This window comes from Mustela lutreola, chromosome 5 (assembly GCF_030435805.1).
Source record: "Mustela lutreola isolate mMusLut2 chromosome 5, mMusLut2.pri, whole genome shotgun sequence".
NCBI classification, from domain to species: Eukaryota; Metazoa; Chordata; class Mammalia; order Carnivora; family Mustelidae; genus Mustela; species Mustela lutreola.
In genome coordinates, this window is record NC_081294.1 from 67,236,094 (window position 1) to 67,242,410 (window position 6,317).

Genomic DNA, 6,317 nt, shown 5'->3' on the forward strand with positions numbered 1-6,317 from the left:
ATGCTGAGTCTCGGGTTCCGCGAGGGAGGGAGCGGGGATCCTGCTTAGACGGGTCACTCCCTACTCAGGGGCAGACCCACCGGAGAAATCTGGATGACCTATTTCCTCTCCTCTCTCCCCGCTTCTTTCTTGTGCCCTGTCTCCCAGCTCCTCTAACTGTAGTCCTGACTTCATTCCTGACTGCTGTCGTCCGTTTGACATTTCTCAAGTTTCACCCTTATTTGTTTATTTATTGGGGAAGAGGGAGTGTTTTTGAAGAACAGAACGTGACTTGAAAATATTTTCTGCTTTTAAAAACAGATTTTCTTCCTTATTCTGAGTTGAATTTTCTTAAAGGGCACCTCACCTCCACCGGGAGTCGCGGGGGTGGGGGTGGGGGGGTGGCCGGGAGGGGCTGTCAGGGCAGGCGGGGCCGCTGGGAGAAGATCCCGAGGCCTCCGGCTGCGCGCGTGCTCCGCGGATCCCGGGGCCCTGCCATCCGCGTTTATCCGCGTTTAGCCCGACAGGGGCTCCCCCGTGTGGCTCCAGGGGCTAGCAACGTCTGTGACTTGAATATTTACCCGGTTCTCTTTTCAGGTTGAAGACGGGAGTCTGGCCATCGTGAGCTGACCCAGGAGACGCTCTTGTTCTCTTTTTAGCGCGTTTTTGCCTCCTTAGGATTAGAAAAAGCTTCCAGCTTTTCTCAGGTTGACATGGACCCTGGCAGAGGAATTAGAGGCGTCCAATTTCGAGTAACCAGACGCCTGCCTGGGAAGTAATTAGGGGTAGAATGGGCGACTCTTGGAGTGAAAATGGAGGAAAGGAAAGGTAGGTAAGACCTAGGCGAATTGAATACATTGAATGTCAGGCATTTCGCATGATTATTTAATCTTAGAATATCCCAGCTTGAGTAGGAATTGTTCCATATGAGGGAGAAGGATATCGAGGTTCTCAGAGGCCCAGGGTCTAAAAATGATGTAGCCAGGGTTCAGACTGTAACCTGACTCCAGAACTTCGTGCTAATGAGCACTCCTCCAAGAGGGGAGCATTTGCTACTTAATTCCTTCTTTCTAGAGATGTCACACTCCATGGAAGTGTCCTCCTGTTTCAAGCCCAGTAACCTCACATCTGTAGGACCCATCCAAGTTATGTGAGGATGTCACTTCTGATCTCTGCATTGGTCAAGGAGGCTGCATTTTCATGTTTAATCTTGAGAACAGTTCTATGAGACTGTTCTATGAAAGCTTTATTGAGGTAGACTTGACAAAACTGCAAGATACTTAAAGTATACATTGTGATGATTTGAGATACTTTTACAACATGAAGAGATTCTTCTAAACGTTTAATACATTTATCATCATCATTATTTTTATTATTGATAGTACCTAAAATGAAGTGAAACTGAGGGAGATGATGACAGCAAATGTATTTTTTTCCCCATCTAGTTCTGCAAAATCCATTTTCCAAAAGATTTTATTTTTAGGTAATCTCTACACCCAAGGTGGGGCTCAGACTCTCAACCCTAAAGATCAAGAGTCACCTGCTCTCTGTCAAATAAATAAATAAAATCTTAAAAAAAAAAAAAAGAGTCACCTGCTCTACCAACTGAGCCAGCCAGGCTCCCCAGTGTGAAATCCACTTGACCCTCATATCAAGTTGTCATACATCTGCCTTTATAGAGTAGTTTTTAAAAATTTTTCAAATGAGGGTATTAGGTGATACCTAAGTATATTCAGAGTTAGGGATTCAACATATGAATATGGGGGGAGACACAGACATATAGTCCATAACAATCACTTTAGAAAATTCAGGTAAAAACCACATTTGTCTCCCAAAAGGTTGAAGAATACTGTGGGTGGCGGTTACCACTGGCCCATCTAGGACCATGAGCTTGTTTTTGTACCAGTCAGTTTGACCAGCCATGCTGGAGTCATGTGATCAACCCCAAAGCCAGGAATGGGTCAGCTCCATCAAAATGAGAGAGGAAGAGAAGGATATTCTGAGCTCTCATCAAGGAAAAGGGGCAGGGTGAGGGCAAGTGGCAAGTAGCCCACAGTGCAGGGCCGTAAGACACAGGCTTGGGTGGAGCAGAGGTTTCCTGTGTGACCAAGGACAAGTCAGCAAACTTCTCTGTGCTCCTGGCATCATACACCCACAAGCCAGATCACTCGGAAGACAAGGGGAGACACAGATGTAAAGCCCTTAAGAATCAGTACTAACAGAACTGGGGGACTAGAAGTGACCCTTGGTATCAATGCTAATGGTGAAGCAACCAATAATTCTCTCTCTTTCTCTTTCTCTTTTTTTTTTTTTCAAGATTTTTTATTTATCTGAGACAGAGCAGGAGTGGGGGTGGTGGTAAGCAGAGGAAGAGGGAGAAGCAGAGCCCCCCTCTGAGCAGGGAGCCCAAATGAGCTCCATCCCAGGACCCCAGGAACATGACCTGAGCCAAGCCTGACGCTTAACCTTCAGAGCCACCCAGGTGTCCCAATGCATCCTCTTTTTATCTCTGTAGAATAGCCTCTTTTGGATTTTTTTTTAAAGAAATCATATAATATAGGTACTGCGTGTCTAAGTTCTTTCCTTAGCATAATGTTTTCAAGGTTCATCCGTGTTGTATAGTGTATGAATACTTCATTCCTTTCTGTGGTCAAATAATATTCCATTGTACAGATGAACCACATTTTGTTAACCCATTCATCAATTGATAGACCTTTGGGTTGTTCCTACTTTTTGTGTATTATCAGTAATGCTGCTGTAAACATTCATGTACAAGTTTTTGGGCAGACTAATGTTTTCATTTCTCTTGTGTTTATATCTAGGAGTAGGACTGCTATGTTTAATTGTGGGACTGCCAGATTATTTTCCAAAGGGACTATATTGCCTTATGTTGCCACCAGCTGTGTATGAGGGTCTGATTTCTCCAACACCATTTGTTACTGTCCGACTTTTTCATTCTAGCCCTCCTAGTGGGTATGGAGTACTAGCTCATTGTGGTTTTGCTCTTCCTTCCTCTGGGGAGTAAGCTGTCATGCATCTTTTCATGAGCTTATTGGCCACTGTATATCTTTTTTTAGAGAAACATTTCTTTAAAACTTTTGCTCAGTTTTTTAATAGGGGTATTTGGTTTCTTTATTATTGAGTTGTAAGAGTGTTTATAAATGCTAGTTCCAAACCCCTTATCAGATATAAGATTTATAACTACATCCCCCTGTTCTGTGAGATATCTTTTTACATATCTGGTAGTGTTATTTAATGTAAAAAATTTAAAATTTAATGAAGCCCCAATTATCTTCTTTTTCCTTTTGTTGCTTGTGCTTTTTTTTTTTTTTTAAACATGATTTTATTTATTTACAGCTGCCTGGGTGGCTCAGTCAGTTAAGCATATGCCTTTGTCTCAGGTCATGATCCCAGGGTCGTGGGTTCAAGCTCCATGGGGAGTTCCTTGCTCCATGGGGAGTCTGCTTCTCCCTCTACCAGTTGCTCCCCCTGCTGCACTCTCTCAGTCTCTCTCTCTCTCTCTCTTTGCTAGAGAGAGAAAGAACACATGAGCAGGGGCAAACAGAGAGATAGAACATCACAAGTAGACTCTGTGCTGAGCATGGAGTCTACACGGGGAGCCCCAAACCAGGAGCCCCACATGGGGAGCCCGATGCAGGGAGAATTCTCATCAGCCTGAGATCATGGCCTGAGACAAAATCAAGAATCAAACACTTAGCCAACTAAGCTACCCAGGTGTCCCATTTGTTGCTTGTGCTTGTCAAATTTAAGAATGTGACTCTTGATCTCAGGATCATGAGTTCAAGCCTCATGTTGGATATGGAACCTATTTGAAAAAAAAAAAATCTATTGCCAAATCTGAGGCCATGAAGATTTACTGCTGTAATTTCTTCTAAGAGTTTATAGTTTTAGGTTTGATAGTTGGGTATTTGATCCATTTCGAGTTAATTTTGGTGTGTGGTGTAAGCTAAGAGTTCTGTTTTATTTTTTTTTCATGTGACTATCCAGCTGTTCATGTCTATTTGTTAAAAAGCCTATCATTTTCCCATTGAATGGCCTTGACAGTCCTGTTGAAAGTCAGTTTACCACACTACACTAGGAAACAAACTGAGGGTGACAGAAGGGATGAGGGTGGGACATGAGGTAACTGGGTGATGGATATTAAGGAGGGCACGTGTGGTGATGAGCCCTGGGTGTTCTATGCCACTAATGAATCATCGAACACTACACCAAAAACTAATGATGTACCATAGGCTGGCTAACAACATAATTTTTTTTTTAAAAAGGTCAGTTTACCATAAACATGTATTTATTTGTGAACTCTCAGTTTTAATCCATTGATTTCTGTGTCTTTGTTCCAGCATCATGCTGTCTTGATTGCGGTTGGTTTGTAGTATTTTTTGAAATTGGTAAGTATGAATCCTCCTACTTTGGAATTATTTTTTAAGATTGCTTTTATTTTTTGCGGTCATTTGCAATTCCATGTAAATTTTGGAACTGGTGATCATTTTCCATGAAGACATCAGTTAGGATTCTAATAGAGATTGCACTGAATCTGTGGATCCATATGGGTAGTATTGCTGTCCTTAAAATATTAAGTTTTCCAATGCATGGATATGGGATGTTTTTTCATTTGCTTGGATCCTTTAATTTATTTTAAGAACATGCTGTAGTTTCTGGAGAATAAGTTTTGAATTTCTGTTAAATTCATTCCTAAGTATTGGGGCACCTAGGTGGCTCAGTTTGTTGAGTGTCAGCTCTTGATTCTGTCTCAGGTCATGATCTCAGGGTCATGAGATTGAGGCCCGTGTCAGGCTCTCCACTCAGCAAGGAGTCTGCTTGAGATTCTCCCTCTGCCTCTCCCTCTGCCCTTCCCCCAACTCACATGCACACACACATACTCACTCTCTCTCTCTCTCTCTCAAATAAATAAATAAATAGATTGATAAATCTTTACCAAAAAAAATTATTCCTATTTTATTCTTATTGATGCTATTGTGAATGGAATTATTTTCTTAATTTTATGTTCATCACAAATATATAGGAATATAATTCATTATTTAAATATTGAGCTAGTGTATTTTTATTAATCTCAAAACAGTTGGAGTTGTATTTTTGGTACTTGGAACTGAAAGAATGCTAAGGAATCTTTTTCTCTACACTATGCTGTAACTGGCTTCCCTGAAGGTTGAGATGTAAAAATATACTTAATGGTGTGTACAAACAGCTTTCACCTGATCTTATTCAATCCCCACTCATCTTGGGAGGTGTGCAAGATCACTATTTTTATCTACACTTGCAGGTGCGGGAAACTGAAGCTTCAGAGACTAAATGATTAACGTGGGCCTCTGCTCAGTAAATTGCATATCTGGGACTAGAACCTGGGTCTTCTGACTCCTACTCCAAAGCCCTTGAAGAAGTGTTGTCCTGAGAAGCTCACCAGCTCAACAGATGTGCCCTTATGTGCCTGCTGGGAAGCAAGCACAGAACAGAGACATTATCCCAAATAATGACATAGAAATAGGGCCTCAGAGAATGGTTCCTGACTGAGTTGAAACTCAAGAGATGAAATTCTATTATCACCCTAAGTAAATATGATTACTTATCAACTGCAGAGCCTTTTTTTTAAAAAGTCTTAATTCTAAAATGTACAGAAAATGAAACTTTAACCGCCACCCTAAAGTGTTTCAGAATATTTGTGGCAGATAATTTACATTATCTTAGGAACGCTACAAACTCTTAAATTGCAGGGCCAATAGCTAAGGAGGCCAATCTGGCATTGTGTTTTTGTAATAAACATAATTATAATGAAAGTTGAAATAAAGGAAATTCAGAAGAGTTTGTGCTGTACTTGGCATCTATCTAAACTTCAGAGTTAAGCCAGGGACGGAGGTCCATTACTTGGCTTGAATGTTGAAAAATTTCTTTGTAATTGCTCTCTGCTGTAGGTCATCATTTTTTAACTTAAAAATGGTTTCAGCCATGTATTCAGACTTCAGTAGGGCTATGACAAATATAATTGTATGCATTAGTAGTGTTTGTTAACTTAAAGGAAATTAATGGCTACAAAATTCTCCATCTGACTCTTGAGTCATATTCAAATAGTGAGTTCTGCTTAAATGATAAGGGTATTTTATTTTAATTCTTATTTATATGTACAAGGCATATAGAGAAGGAGAGTGAGTAAGCAGAGCTTACTGTTTTGGTTGTCACATCTCCTGTTAAAGGCTTACTTGGTTCACACGTCTCCCTGTGCCTTGCCCAAAGGAGGTGGAGGGCGGTAAGCTGTTTCATAATTCTCTGTAATAGGGAGAGGTTAGGGAATTCCTCATTCCTTA

The 6,317-nt window shown here is 41.0% G+C and overlaps 1 long non-coding RNA gene across 1 annotated transcript; it reads left to right on the forward strand.

The window, feature by feature from the left end:
• The first annotated feature begins 457 nt into the window (after nucleotides 1–457).
• Nucleotides 458–5,871, forward strand: LOC131831364 (uncharacterized). The gene is made up of 3 exons (XR_009353618.1): nucleotides 458–807; nucleotides 4,341–4,388; nucleotides 5,282–5,871. It is a non-coding gene; the product is annotated as an uncharacterized LOC131831364 (long non-coding RNA).
• The last annotated feature ends 446 nt before the right edge of the window (nucleotides 5,872–6,317 follow it).